Genomic DNA, 16,733 nt, shown 5'->3' on the forward strand with positions numbered 1-16,733 from the left:
GAGTGAGTGAGTGAGTGTGTGTGTGCGTGCGTGCGTGCGTGCGTGCGTGCGTGCGTGCGTGCGTGCGTGCGTGCGTGCGCGCGTGTGTGTGTGTGTGTGTGCAGGAGAAGTGAACACTAATATAGCCTACATGTCTCAGGAGAAGAGGGTGACTGGACCAAAATGTGAGTGTTTCTATAGTGGTTTGCATCTCTCTGTGAACAGAGCAGTTGCAGCTCTGCAGTGGAGAGGAGCACATTTAGGCTGGAGGGACCCTACAGGGCCTCGTGATGAGCACAAAGCCCAGTTGAATTACACCGCAGAATGATGCCCAGTGAAAGCAGACAGAACTAGGCTGCAGCATTTGCCTTTTCTTAAATGTTTATGTCTTCTTTTTACCATTTTAAAATGGTGTAATTGTGTAGGATATGCCTTATCATCTACAGAAGATTAGGATCTATCTAAAAATGATAAAAAATAAATAGAATAATTGTTATAGTTATTTAACATCACATATCTAATCTCATTTGAACAAGAACAACAAGAGCAGAGAAGAGCAAAGGCCAATGAAGAGGTAAAGAGAAGAGCAGGTTGGTTATCTTCTGGATCCTCCTCTGAAATGGCCACAAAGCCAACATCTCTTTGAAAACTGACACAAAAAGCCCAGAAGAAAGCGCTCAGTTACTTTGGATCTTGCCTTTTTCTCCATCAAGTCATGGACATCAGAAGGAGTAAAAAAAAAAAAAAAAAAAAAAATATATATATATATATATATATATATATATATATATATATATATATATATATATATATATATATATATATATATATAATTATATATATTATATCAATTGATATGTATCACTTGATAAAAATGTAATATGTGGTTGAGTTATGTATACTACTGTAATCCTCATGCTCATTTTAACAGACATGGCTGACAGGCTGTGGACCACACACATACTGAACATTTTGGGGTTTTACTTCAGTCTGTTTTACTTCAATCTACATTTCCCTGTAAGGTGCTGAAGTCTCCTGGCTCTATATCGTTAGTGGTTGATGAGCCATAGTTTATAAGCATCCCTCCGTCTGTTGGGAGCTATCTTGTTTTGTGAGACATTTCAATCGAAGTATAACCGGGGAGTGAGCTCAACTCAAGTATGGCGGAAGAAATCGGGGGAATGGCGGCAAATGATTTCCTAAGGGATTAAAGATAGAAAAGGTCACAATACTGGTTTTGTACATTAAGGGCATTTAGCCAATAAAGATATAGGATTTATGTTTTGCCTCTTGGTGACATTGACGCAAAGACATCTTAACAGTAAAGATATCTCTCTGGTTTAGTGAAGAGACATTTTGTTGTAACAATCATATCTTACATGCAGAAATGAGGGATGCAGATATTCAGGGCAGCAAATACAGTTCATGCTCTCTCTAGTTCTTTCTTCAGCTTTGCACAGTGACTCAATCAATTTTCTACACCTCTCAGAAGAGTCAGCTGATTGGTTGGTCATCCTTTGTTACCATGGTCACGACCTCAGCGCCAGGCAACGCCCACCCTCCAGTTTCACCCTGAGCTCCATTTAAATGCAATGAGGCAGCCATCACCATCCGATTACCCTTTCAACAGCCAGAGATATTGAGATGAGAGTGGGTGTAGGCTGACTCTGAATAACAAACACGTTCCTTGTATGAATATGTTGGATTACTGAGCAGCAGTGAGGCTGCATTTTCAGTGTCCCGATCACTGAGTTTCCCCAAAAGAACACTGACTGACATTCTGAAATAATTTATGCTTTTGGATGCAGCTAACCTGAAAACACTAAACCTAAAGACACACTAGGTAAATGATTATCTAACAATGTCAATGTTTTTTCTTTAATTACATTGGTCTTCTTACCAATCTGGCATCTCTAATGAAGTGCAAATTGCTAATAAATGAATTGCCAGGGCAGTGAGGGGGTTGCAGAGCAAAACCCCTGGCTTAAAGACTTAATTATGTAATCCCATTTTCTTATAGTGAGCTGAGAAGATGCAAGAGGGATAGTGTGGTGTGTAAGGATAGCATGGTTACACACACACACACACACACACACACACACACACACACACACACACACACACACACACACACACACACACACACACACACACACACACACACTCTCTCTCTCTCTCTCTCTCTCTCTCTCTCTCTCTCTCTCTCTCTCTCTCTCTCTCTCTCTCTCTCTCTGTAGGCTAGCAGAGTCATGCTAACAAAAGAGAGCAGGGAAAACTGAAAATGACCTGCCCTGAAGCCAGGAAAACATGAGCTAGCATTGCACTAATGTAGCCTTGCCTTTGTTCTTGTTAGTGTAAACCTACTTGTGCTCTGGCTAAAAACAGCAAGGCACAGAGAAACTAATGATTGAGATGTCCACATGTAAAAAATTATAATGCCATCACAAAATTCCTCTTTGCGGAATAAAGATAACATTTCAAGATGGAGCACTATATTTTTAGCAATATTGAGCAAAGAATTTTAAGTAGTGTTATTCAATACATTTACTATGGTGCTAATTGTCAAAGAATGCCAAGTCATTTCACTATTAAGACTTAGCTCAGTGCTAGGAATCAGGAATCCGGAAATGCATCATGTAAATACTGGGGAGCGTGTTGATATTGTGACATAGCATCTGTTCGACGGTTCATTCTTTTGACACGGGTGGTGAATGTTAACCTGGTGAAAAGCTAACCTGCCGACGCTGGTGAATGCTAACCTGCCGACGTGGGTGAATGTTAACCTCTATGCCTAAACCTAACCCAAACCCTAACCCTAACCTCAGTAACCGTGACGCGGGTGAGTAGCTAACCTGCCAACTCCCTTAGTCGAAATGATGTTAGGCAGAAATAGCAAGAGTTACCCTAAATACTGTACTGGAACATGTCCTTGCATGAGCCAAGATAGAGCAGCGGATTGCTATCAAAGTTTTTTTTTTTTTTTTTTTTTTTTCTATAAAGTTGAACAAAACAATACAAAATCAGTAAATCCTTTGCCTTGTTTAAAAATGTAGACTGTAAGAAATAGCACTGGGCCAGTGGCTCTATGACAGCAAACAAAGCTGCAACTCTGTGTGGAACATTGCATATCATAATATTCTCAACTTGTTTGTTCTTTTGTTATGTAAGCAAGTGTACAATGAGGTCAATTTTGCACTCTCAGCTCTAGTGACCATACAAAGCGTGGTTTATGTTTCAGACAGTTGAATCAAGCCATGTCTGTCTACAGCCTATAGATGCAATTACAAAACAACAAACATGTCAGCATGTAGTTGAAGATAACATGGTGAGCAGATCAAAAATGTCCTATCAGAGACAAGCAAATACAAAGGTATCTACTGTATTTGTAGCCTATTCAATATGTGGCTAATACACAGGTGATCTAATGTCTCAAAAGTTGTTGTACTGTGTCTGTTACATCTACTCTCCTTAAAAAACACTTCTTGTCATTGTAATATCATAGCCACAGGGGTAAAGACTTTAATGAGGTGAGATCATTCAACAGGAGCACATAACTGATTCCTTAGCCCTCACATAATACCCTTGAAAACTCAAAAGTATCTTCTAGACTACACTCATCGAACACAAGCATCAAATCCATCTGCTCCACCAGCTGGCTTAAGATAGATCTTTTTTGCACCAGGCATTGACACTTGATGGTATAATTAGGCCTTACACTTCAAGTGAGGCAGGGATATTCTCATTTACTGGACACTCCATTTGGCAGCAGACAGGTTTTTGGCAGAGGCAAACACACAAGCAGTAATAGTTTCATAGAAGATGGATGATGGCACTATGGTTCATAGATAGAGCACTGACTGCTGGGGGCAGAGTATATCCTCTGGATAAACCAGCTTTGACAAAATCCCTGTTAAGGCCACATGTTGGATAGTAATAGATTTGTTACAGTCTATCTATGGGTTTGACGCTCTGACATCATGCTCTGACATCACTGTAATGTCAGGGGAACCACACTAACAGAATCCCTTTTATGCCCTTATATGGAGATCCCTGATCTCATCAATATTAATCCCATATCTAACAGGACTTCATATCCAGATGTTTATTAGAAAGAGGTCTTATTCAAACTATGAAGATCGCCCAGCTTTTACAGTATTTGACATATCTTGTAGATGTTTTACATTACTTCTGTAATGTGGTTGCAACAAAACAGCAATAACAAGGATGATTGTAGCCCTTGTTTTAATTAATTAATCTCCCATTTGAGAGATTGCATGACTATTAGTCATATTATACACAGTTTGACTGTGAAAATAGTTGAGAAAGATGTGACGTAGTCCAAACAGTCAGAAACAATGTTGGGTTAACACATTCATTTAAAAGCTGCATCTTATTAACAGTCAGCCAGGATGACTCACTGCTGTCTCCAAATATACCCCCTGCTTTCATCACACACACGTATGTACGCACGCACGCACAAACGCACGCACGCACGCACGCACGCACACACACACACACGCTCGCACAAACACTGTCACACTGCTCACACGTACTGGATACAAACGCACAAACACACAGCTTATGATGCTCAAACCCAGTCGAATGATACCTAGGGCTTAGACACACATGCAAACAAAACAGCACGCAAAATACACACATTTGTATGACAATCAGCATCTTGTATGGATGCTGTAATGTAATTTATCATTGTTGGTCACTTGGACAACACAGAGGCTACAGTTCCCACCACCACATATTGACCATCTGCACATCAAAGGTCTGGTTCCCAGAGATTGTATTATAACTCTGTGTGTGTGTGTGTGTGTGTGTGTGTGTGTGTGTGTGTGTGTGTGTGTGTGTGTGTGTGTGTGTGTGTGTGCGTGCGTGCGTGCGTGCGTGCGTGCGTGTGTGTGAGAGACAGAGAGAGAGAGAGAGAGAGAGAGAGGTGTGTGATAAGTGTGTGCGTACAATGTGTGTGTAAAAGCTCAATCATGTGTGCTCCTGCCTACAGTATGTGCGATGTAGTATTATTAGGTCACCGTGGAGAAATCATCTCGCTACAGATGGCTGGGAGTGTCATATAGTGTTGAATGCATTTCCCTGACATACAGTATGTTACTTTCTCATCAGTGTGCCACTTGCATCAAATTGTCTGCGCTGTTAAAAGTGTCTTCAGGCTCTGCACAATCCAGATGACACACATGACATGATGGAGAAAAATGTAATGTAAATGTAAACATGTGCGGGGATCACCAACATTATACAGTAAGTGCTACATTTGCAGGAATCAATAAAAGATATGCCCAATTCCCACAATCCTGTAACAAAATGCAGGCCCTGCCCTCAGAGTTGGGTGATGAATAAATGAATGAATGATTTTACTGTGTGCATTAAGGAACTACTGCTTACTGCACAGAGTTCTCTGAGATAGCATTTCATTTCCAGAATATACTGTACTGTAGTGAAATGCCTGGGAACAATGATTCAGATATTCTTTGACAACTGGAGCGGACAATCTGGGGTGGTGGCAGTCAAGTTTGTGTGAAATGGCTGCACACCTGTGCCACTGCATTGGGAATTGGGGTAGAACTGGTATCAATGTGTGCACTACTGTACACAAATACTGAGACTGCTGCTTAAAAGGAGCATGCAGGAGTACCTTCCATGGCCTAATCAAGGCAAACAAAGTTTGGTCATCAATTCGTTTGCTATTGGCTTAAAAATGATATCTTAATTAAAAGTTGCACATTTCATTGAATTCCTATTAGCCAAATGAGCCACATGCGCATTCAAATCCATTGCACAAAAAAATCAATCTGGGAGTCATGGGTCCTTAAACGCTAAATATGATGGTTTAATACTGCATTTTGCATATTACATCATGAGTCTGTTCTGCTTTGCATGCTGGGAACCAGAATCGGTTCCATCGCATTTGGAACCGTTTCCGGAACCAGTTCATCACACTGTCAGAGCTGGTGTGTGGACTTCAGCTTTGCTATACAATTACAATACCAGTGGTTCTCAAACTTTTTTTAATTTCAAGGACCAGGACCACTATAACTCTGAGAGCAGATTTGGTACCATTTGTACACTCTCAGAGTTCCAGAAGTATAAGTAAGCAATTTACCCCGAGTGAGAGGACATTATGCTCTGATAATGTCCTGTGTGAGGGGGTGATCGGACGAGGCGAAGCCGAGTCCGATAACACCCTCACACAGGACATTATCAGAGCATAATGTCCGACCCCGAGTGGTAAATAGCTTTTCTACCACTTTTTTCCGTATACATGAAAGAAAACACATAGTTGTAACTTGCAAGGATATTAAGTTACAATCATTATTGCCTATAAAACTTCCGCGACGACAGCAAATAGTTCCACAAACAACATCTTCTACTCACCACCAGATGACGCCAACTCCATGCAGAGAAAGATGTCTAGCATACAGCTAAGCTAACGTCAGTTAGAAGGACCGTTCCGGCCGTAAATAGAGGCTGTTCGCTTCCAGAAAGGCATAGGTTCAGAGAAAAGGGGCTTTAAAGTTGGCGGATTGCATTGGATCCAAATAAATCGGCGACGTCGTACGCACGTTAGTAAACATAGGACCGCTACGACCGTCATATGTTGGTTGGGGGAAAGGTGTTCCGACTACCTCCTGAAGTCCCCGGATGTACACTGAGGCGCATTGATCTCGTCCTCACACAACTGCGGCGGTTGTTCTGCCATAACCTCCGGAATTTAGCCAATCAGAATCCAGTATTTGAACATGTGACTAGAAAAAGTGGTAGAAGAGACCATTTGGATGAAAATTTAGACGGAGGCTTCGGTGAGGCCTCCGATGAAATTGGGGGGCTCTAAACTTGGCATCTGGCCATTTTCAATGGAATAAATCGTCGGACCACGTAGAATGGCTCGTTGGAAAGCGCAGGACGAGCCAGGACCACCCACGTCTCTACAAGCAGCTCAGGGTAAGTAAAATAGCAAAAAAATATATTGTATTGCAGTGATGTTAATAGGTTTTTAATGTAATGAGTCCCCAGGACCCACGAAGGGTCTTTCGGATGAGTCCCAGGGATATTTTATGGGTCCCACAAAAATTCAACGTGTCATGTCATTTTTGACAAAGTGCAGCATTTAACTTGAATTGGTTATTATATGGTTATGTTCATGTTACGTAGAAATGTGTCTGAAAGAAATGAACCACAATTCCAAATCTTACAATTTTAATACTTCCAAATAGTCATGTGACGGTTTGATTTTTTTTATACCGAACCGGTAATATCGGATGTTGACCACTTGGGGGCGCAGATAGAAGCTTTTACCGAGTCTTCATAATCAACAGCCACCTGTTATTTTATATACATCGATAATATATGGATCTTCTCAGTGAGATGATGTCTCCTGTTTGTACTGTTACTGCTTCTATGGAATGGCGTGCTTGTGTTTGCTCTGCTGTACAGAGAACCAGTGGACTGGGTCAAAAACAGTGGATTGGGTTGCTTGTAGATCGGCTACTTTTGTTTTGAACGGTTGATCCTAGAGGGACGTGCCACCCCTCTATGGATGCGGGAGGGCAAGGCACAGGCGGCCGCGGTGGTACGCTGCCCCGGCGGACCACCAAATGGACGGCGCTGCCACGAAAACGCTATAATCAATCAAACAGTTAGGCAGCCTAGGCTACATACATAGACTGTCTCAGATAGCATACATGCTAGGCTAACTTGCTTCCTCCGTGTTGTAGTTGAGCCAATAAAGGTTATTTGACCATGTTCACCACGACGTTAATCGTCGCTATTGTTGTAAAGACGCAATGAAGACCTGTGTGGCTTCTAACACGTTGTCCAATGTCCACCACATCTATAAACAATAGCGCGTGTACTGTATATCCAGTTGTTATTGAATGAAGGGGAAAGGAGGCGGGTCGCTGTCTGAGCAGTGAGCTGCAGTGTAGAGACGTGACGTCACGTTTCTGCGCCGTGCTACACGTTCTGTGGGGGAACCCTTTTCGGTGTATCACCTAACACGCTGTGCCACTATGGTCAGAGAGCGGCCCGGTGCTACGCTAAAACTCAGGCACCCATTGAATTCTGTGACCAAGCGCAGTCGCACAAAATGGCGGATTCAAAACACACACAGTCTTAGTTCTATCGTCTGTTTTAAGACTTTCTACGCGGATTTCATTTGTGTTAACGTAGGGTCAAGTAGCATGCCTTCACCCATGAACAATGGTGGCGTCTGTGGACTTTTTAAAATATTATTTTTTTCGCGACGTGGTAAATTATTTTAACGTGGACACCAATGGTCCATGGAGGCGATGCGTCCGTGGGACCCCAGAACAATGACGTGAATGCGTCTCTAGGCAACGTGAATGCGTCAGAGACGCGGGACGCGCACGTATTGACGTCACTGGTATTGTATTGAAAAAAAGTCGAACTTGTTCGGGATCGGCACTAGAAGGGTAAGGGTTAAGGAACCGGAATCGTTAAAATCCTGAACTAAAGGATCCCAACCCTAGTCAGCGCTGCCCATCCACTGCTGGCACACGTAGTGTAGCAACAACACGACTCAGTAAACAAACACTAACATACTGCAATGATAATGAACTCAGTCAGAAGATGAGAGCTAAGAGCGGCAGATTCGATTAGGGAGTGTATTCATATTCATATCGCATCACCAACAACGGATAAGGCAGGCTAAGACAATTAAGGCACTCTGGGTGTTCTCAGATTAGCTGTAGGAATGGCCTGCTGTGCACTGAGGACGTGGGTTGCAATGTTCAACTTGGAATTTGGAAAGGCAAACACGGGAAGTAATTTGAAAAGTGCAGCTCATAATAAGACACAAGGTTTAGGATAAAAAGGCATTCTGAGATTGTGAAATATGCAGATAGACAGACAGACAGACAGACAGACAGACAGACAGACAGACAGACAGACAGACAGACAGACAGACAGACAGACAGACAGACAGACAGACAGATAGATAGATAGATAGATAGATAGATAGATATACAGACAGATGTCAGGAGAGGAAGGTGGTCAAATTTAGCATTTGAAATGGCTTGGTAATATAGGTATAGATTATCACACACACACAAGCACACACACACACACACACACACACACACACACACACAGTCACACACAGTCACACACGCACGCACGCACGCACGCACGCACACACACACACACACACACACACACACACACACACACACACACACACACACAGTGATTCTCCATTTCCTTTTGTTTATGCCATCATTGTTTCATCGGCTACTTTAGTTTGAGCTTCTGGGGGGGTCCAGTTGGCCCATTTCATCATCTATGAATGATTCATTTCTATAGTTTTCAGGCCACAAGGACAGAGGCCAAGCCATTACTCAGCAGTGGCACATGGGGTGATAAAATGCCTGTTCACCAACAGCCTTGGTCCAATAAATTTAGCCTGGTCTGCAGTGACAATATAGCGTGACATATTGGATAGGGTCTCGGGGGAATGAGTCTTAACGTGCATTGTGTGTCGCCACCAGCTTCAACACAGCACAGGTTGCCTCCGGAAAGGTGTCCAGATTGTGAGGAGGGTGCAGTGATTGGTGGTTAGGCTGATTAGGTCATCGCTCCTCCCATCCAGACAGTACGGTGTGCTGCTGTGCACAGGGGAGTTCCCTTTGGGAGGAGCTGCAGCCCTTCATGACGAGTCACATGACCATTCCCCTGTGTGCGGGACCTCGGGAGTGTACACTGTCATCACCCTGGTGGCACTTTAGGCGGCTAGCAACACCATGTCAGGCAGAGTGACATCAGCTCTCTGCATCCATTTTGGCTTTTGTTCACAGGCTAAATGGACTGAGGAGGAGAAATCAGTTGTAAAAGCTAGCTGCATGGTAAAATTCTCAGCGCTAACTTTGACAGCATACCAATAACCAAATACATTTTAGATCCATTTAGTTACATTTTTATAGGTTACTCTCATAGTTACATACAGTTTAACACAATGCAATTCATCACCATACACCAGCCAGCAGGAACCATTGCTATCTATATTTCAAATGTCATCTTAATCGTAATCTGCTCAACTACACTCTACTTTGTCTTCCCCCAATAGAAGGTGTAGTCACTGTAGTGTGTTAAGGATCTTATTTACGTGCTCAGAGACAGAGTTGACATTTCACAACAATGGGCAGTTGTTGTATCAGACAGTTGATAAATAAAAAGAAGGCATTTTTAGGAGTTAAATGAACACTCCGGCTGTTAAATACAAGAATATGCTGCAGGGGTTATAGATAATCAAGCTATGCAGATCCTCACCACTGGCTTCTGCAGATGGTAGGTCTATACTGTATAGCAAGTGCTCTCCTCTCTTATCTGTCTGGCACAGTTACTGTTATAATCTATGCCAGTGGTCTTCAACAGGGGGTCTGGGACCCCTAAAATTAACAACTTGAACCCTCGCATCCCAATTCTGAGGGGAACTTTAGCCATAGCAGATCGGCTATTTTTGGCAAATACCGGTAGGTTTGGTGAAGAGGTAAAAAAAAAAAAAGAGCAGACCAAGTACAGAGTGAAAAGTCAAGTTTAGTAAGTAACAACGATTTAAGTGGTTAAAAAGTCTGAAAGAAAAACACATCAACACGAATCTAACAGACTGATGACAGTTCTGTCAAACAAGTTTATGAATCTATCTATGAAATCGATGAAAGTCTGTATCACACATTTATACAATATATAGAGGGGGTCCCTGCTTCATGTCTTCATGTCTCAGCTAAGGGGTCCTTGGCCTGAAAACGTTGAAGACCCCTGAGCTATGCACTTGTTGGCTCTCTATGCATTGAGGCTAGACGTGTGTTTCCCCTGGACCTATAGTGTGTGCCAGCGGCTACGTCATTGTAGTCCTTAGCGGCCATTTCTTGGGTCAAAACACAGGTGTTTCAATTGTTTGATTGCATAGAACTAATGTTATTATAGTCTAATCAGAACACCTGTGTAAGGCTGTTTACCCAAGAAATGGCCGCTCTTAGAACTACATTTGGCACACCCTATAGTGTATAGTTTTGCCAGCACTTGATGACTCATAACTGCATTCAGATTTTAAAGTTAGATACCTCTTTGGGCAGACAGGAAGTGAAGGCACTGTCAGTTGTTGATTATGTTGTAGTTAATGGATGGTTATGTGCTTAACACGTATCTATACTTTGACCCCTCATTTGAGAAACTAAGCAATTAAGAATGATTTCCCCAAATGTCATAGAATAAGCAGCAAGTAATGTTACCCAAATATTTTCAATCTATGTAGAACAGTATAACTATAAACTCTAAAATACCTATACTACATGAACTGCTGATCTCCATAAAATATGTATTTTATGGAACTGCTAATTTGAAGTAGATAGTTTAGATATGCAATGTTTGTACAGCTGTGCTCCTGTGCATTTTACATGTTAAGCTAATTACGGTATACTTCAATTATAACGTAATTATAAGTCGATTTTCTTGAGCAACACCATTTTATGTCAAAATATAAATTATGTTTTAATAATACAAGTGCCGTTGTTCTGAAAAGGCAAGTTGTAACTTGTGACGGGCTAATCTCTGTGGGCAGCGATGAACACAGACTAATAAGCAGAGGTGGCAGGTAGGGAATGAGAACACCAAAGAGACAAGCTCCTTGCCTTCGTCCTGTCTTCCACAGTAAGTTCTGTACCTGCCTCAAGCTGTGATAAATGGCCTGTGTTCTAATGGCAGCATTTACCAGTTTGATAGTCATCAAAGGGGGGCCTTTCACTTTCAAGCAGCTGCAACTTCTGCCAGCCATTGTGAGCTTGTAGATCAGTTCTTTTCATTAAGCAACACTGCAACTATGTATAACTCACCCTTTATTGTAAACTGAGAAAATAGAGCCAAAATGTGTAGGTTTAAAATACATGTACAGCATAGCTCAAACATGGTGCAGATTAACCCAGAGCTTTTAGAAGTCTATATACTCAACACTACATTGATCTCTAGAGACTATATAACCAATTTAATTCGATTAATTAAAGCGCAGAAGTTGTTTAGACTACTAGTGTGAGCCGGTTACACCCCGCCATTCCGAAACACCGCCATTCCGAACATTGACTTCTAACCCTAACCCTAACCCTAACCCTAACCCTAACCCTAACCCTTACCCTAACCCTAACCCTAACCCTAACTAACCCTAACCCTACCCCTAACCCTACCCCTAACCCTAACCCTAACCCTAACCCTGTTTCGGAATGGCGGTGTTTCGGAATGGCGGTCTGACACCGTGTGAGCCAATGATACTAAATCCTTTTGAAGCAGTTTACTAGTGATACATTTTTCTCTGAATTTCTAATGGATTCCCCAACAAATGCTTATATCTGAACTTCTGAAGATGTTTATATGTATCTGGTTTGAGTACCATCTCATCCATTTAGAAGGCATGTATGAATGGTTGTTGAAATCAACATGGAGGATTTGACTGTGTACACAACACAGTGCAGTGGTGAAGTGGCTTGAAGCTAAACCACTGATGAAACAGAGAAAACATCATTATGTGTCATCAGAGCCAACACCAGTGTTCTCTGTAGGGGTTCAAGGTGGTCCCCAGCCAGGTAACCAAATGGACCCTTATAGATTTGCAAGTGCAAGTGTTATAGATCTTGAGAGTGTAAAATGATTCATTTTATGCTCTTTTTTCTATTTTTCCACATAACAACAGGTATATTAATTACATAGTTCAATATTGAAAATGGGTGGTTCTCCCCGTGTGTTATACTGTGTGTTATAACCGTGTGTTATACGTGTATACCGTGTGTTATAGTTCCATTGATTCAAGTTTCAATTCAACAATTCAAATAAACATGTTCTGAAAATGCACTCTGCCCACCTATTTCATCACATTCATCTTAAGTGGTCAGATGAGTGGGTCCACTGGGCCGTGAATACTTTCAAGATGCCCTGGTCCTGAAAATGTTGAGAACCACTGTTCTAAGATTCAGTAGATTGGCACTGTTGAATATCTCCATCATATACACTGTTTTTCCCAGTTGCTGAGAAGGAAACAGGGGATTTGGTTTTGATGTTTTCTTTTTGACAAAACTACTCTGATGGTTAGTTGGTGTGGGTTTGACCTGGTCTATCCTGATTCATGCGTTCAGTTGTTCCTGTGCGATTATTAATCAATCTGTCATTTTGTGTTGACGGTCTAGACATTTTTCCCCCAATAGGTTCACTATTAAATTCACTATTCCAGGGGTTCACTAATCCAGAGGTCCAAGAGATTTTGAACACACCAGCCTGAAATGATTTCCAGCCCGAACTAATGCCGAATGAATTGTTTGTCCCTGCACAATAAAATCATCAGTTATTTATTATTAGAATGTAAAGCAAACTCTGATAATAGACCTCAGTCAGAGCGTCATTTGTGAATAAAGTAAATACCAAATAGACTGATCTAGAATGTATAGTTACAAATAACATAGTCTGGTAGGCAAATAGTCTAAAGCAAAAAGCTTGCAGCAGCCAGCAGGTAGCTACATATGCAGGGGGACATACTTAGGTCTACCTGCACTAGCAGTCAAATGTAAATCCATTCAGGAATCAGGACACTTCATTTTTGAACACTATCAAAGGTGACAACCAAGGCACTGACTGCCATAACTAGAAAGCCACAGGAAACGACAATAAATAATTCGTCATCAGCAGCCCCTGTCAACTCACCCCCCTCGCTATATGTAGCCTATAATACAAGGTCATTTTGGCGACGTGTGTGTAGCTTCCAAGGTAAGCTACATGCGCCGAGTTTATTTATATTATCTGCACATTTTATCAAAGTAACGAAACGCATTACTTTCTGTGGATGTAAACAAATGTTGTTCAAGGTGAGACACATTCCAAACGGTCAAGAAAAGCGAAAAGGTGAGGCTTCGATACGAAGGGCATCGGCATCCATTCCACAGTCTGATCATAATCAGCATCAATTAAGACACATTTGGATAGATTGAAGGAAAGGCCTAAGTAGACCATGTTTGTTCGTGTTTTAACAATATCCAGACAATATCCTCACGATATTCTCGGAGAGAAACCCCTTTCTAAATGATGAGATCGTGGTGGTGGTGATGGTCGCCTACTGGGATGGATGGAGCATCCATGGAGGAATCACTCTTACGCACGAGACCCCGGGGCCATGCATGCAGTAGCAAAGTAGAACGCTCCCCAAACAGGCCTACGCAAATCAACGGATTCATTTTAATCAGTCAACTGATATTTCTACTTTAATTTTCAATTAACTGTTTGGTTTATCCCGCAAAATCGGTTTGGGTCGAGGTTAGGGGTCGTTGCGTTGCGCATAACCTAACAAGCATAAACAAGCGTATTAATTTAAGACATATATAAGGATACACATACAACGAATGTAGCAGGGGGAAATAATGTAATTGAAGTTTTACAATCTAATAGCCTAATCCAAAAGAACAGTCTGTCCGCAATTGCTTACCTTTGGCCGGGTGTAAAGCAGCAGCAGACGCGTTTTTCAAGCTGTGACCAAAAACGAGCTCTTCCGAATGTGAGGAAGCTCGGGTTGACGTCAACCTGGCAAAAAGAAAAATACAGGGCAGAAACATAAAATCCGGTTTGTATAGTGCAAATAACTGTGGATGATGACTGCGAGCACACAGCACTATACAGTGCACTGACTCCCCTTTACTACAAACAGCATCCTCCTTCCTTGGAGCATCCTCATTTATACTCTGTCGCAAGGCGGTGTCGCGCGCTAACCTAAAAGCTCACAGTGCAACGTGAACGCATAGCGCTGTCAGTTTGTAGATCGGCGATCGCGGTACGACGAAGTATAATGTAAATCCAGGCATCTCCCCTCCTCCTACTTTCACCCCCCGTTCCTCTCTCTTTTCCAGCAGTAGCAGACACCATTCCTTTCAGGAAGAAGGGGGTTTGCTCGTTTGCTTTCACATTACAAAACAATAAGTGTGTTGATTTTTCTCCAGGGGTGGGTGGTCATTCAAGTAGGTGGGTGGTGGGGGGTTCCTTTAGAGGTGCTTTTAATTGTCATACGCGGTGGATTATACGCAGTTCAGTCGACAGAAGTTATATTCTCATTCAAATGAGACATCTCTCTCTCTCTCTCTCTCTCTCTCTCTCTCTCTCTCTCTCTCTCTCTCTCTCTCTCGTCAAGTGGATTCGACTGTCATATTCGCCATATGCACCAAATGGCTGGCTGGTGCAATCAAGTGTGCACGACGTGCCACGCACCACACGTGCTTGGGCTCGTGCCTATAATTGGACATGTTAGAAACCCCTTGGTATGACCATAGTAGCCTAAAATATATGGGCCTACATAGCTGTTTTGTGTTGCAACACAATATTCTATTGATGCAGGCTAAATGAAAGAAACCCCCTGATAGGCACTAAGGCACGCACACATAGGCCTATAATATGAAAGTAGCTGGTTAACAATGTAGCCTATTAATTGCAGTGATTTTATTTCATTCAAATGAAATAGGCCTAGGCTGAAATAGCAATAGAATGTTATGTGAACTATTATGTTTACTTCATGTGGGTATTCTTTAGTGTTTTATGTTACTCATTTTATGTGCAGATTGTGCACTGTATGACAGTTGTGCTTTTACTAATTTTATGGTATGTGCACTTATATGACAGTTATGTTTTTATTGTGTTTGTTTAGGGTAGTTGTTTGTGTGGTTTAGGGGCTATGCATGTTGCTGCAAGAACAAAACACTCTTAAAGTTCACTGTTCTACATTATTAAGTGTAGTATAACTTAAGGTCTAAGAGATTTTGGATGACCCGTGTGTAAAAAAAAAAAGGAGTTAAAATGAAATATTTGTCCCTGGCTCCCTGCACAACTCTTGGTGACAGTGTTTCTCTCTCTTCCCATATGTATAGCAATTATTATTACATATTATTATTATTATAGAAAAACACTGTTAAAATACATTCTGTTGTGCACAGAACACTTTTTCCAAAATAAATCACAACGGACAGATGTTTTTAATACATTGAAATGCTCTTATAGTGACATTGCATTTTACTGTTTTCTTGACTCTATATGCATAAGAAGCAAACCCCCTGGCTTTGAGTCAGATGTCTCTGGCCACACCAGCTGCCATCTCCCCGGCCATCATTGATCAACCAGGAGCAGATGAGCTCATTCTAATCTTGCTTGAGGGCTTTTAATGCTATTGTCTGACTGAAAGATCTATTGACTAACAGGCCCTATTGTCTTGTATCTATACTGGACACAGTGACATATCTTCTCGGCTCAGCCCGGGTACGCTTAACAACAGATACCGTCTCTCTTTTCAACTTCGAAAGCAATAAGATAAGATAAATAAGGTAGATGAGAAAGAGAGAGAGAGGGAGGGAGAGAGAGAGAGAGAGAGAGAGAGAGAGAGAGAGAGAGAGAGAGAGAGAGAGTCCAAGACAGGTGCGAGACATTCAACTTTTTCCTCTTGTCACTGCCTGATGAATCTGTTTATAAAACATTCTCAGAAACAACTGCAGTGCCAAGTTAATAGTTGAGTGAACAGTCGCCACCTGAAATAATCCATCCGACTGTTGGCTAGAAAACCTTATCTTTAAAGTGTTTTTCTCTCTGAGACCCCAATGTGTACTCTGCAAAATCCTCAGTGTTAATTTAACTCAAGTTTACAAAATAATTGAACCAAACATTTGATTCAATTTGTACTCTGTACAAAATACAAATTACTCAGTATAAGC

This window comes from Nannobrachium achirus (assembly GCF_963921795.1).
Source record: "Nannobrachium achirus genome assembly, chromosome: 2".
Lineage (NCBI taxonomy): Eukaryota > Metazoa > Chordata > Actinopteri > Myctophiformes > Myctophidae > Nannobrachium > Nannobrachium achirus.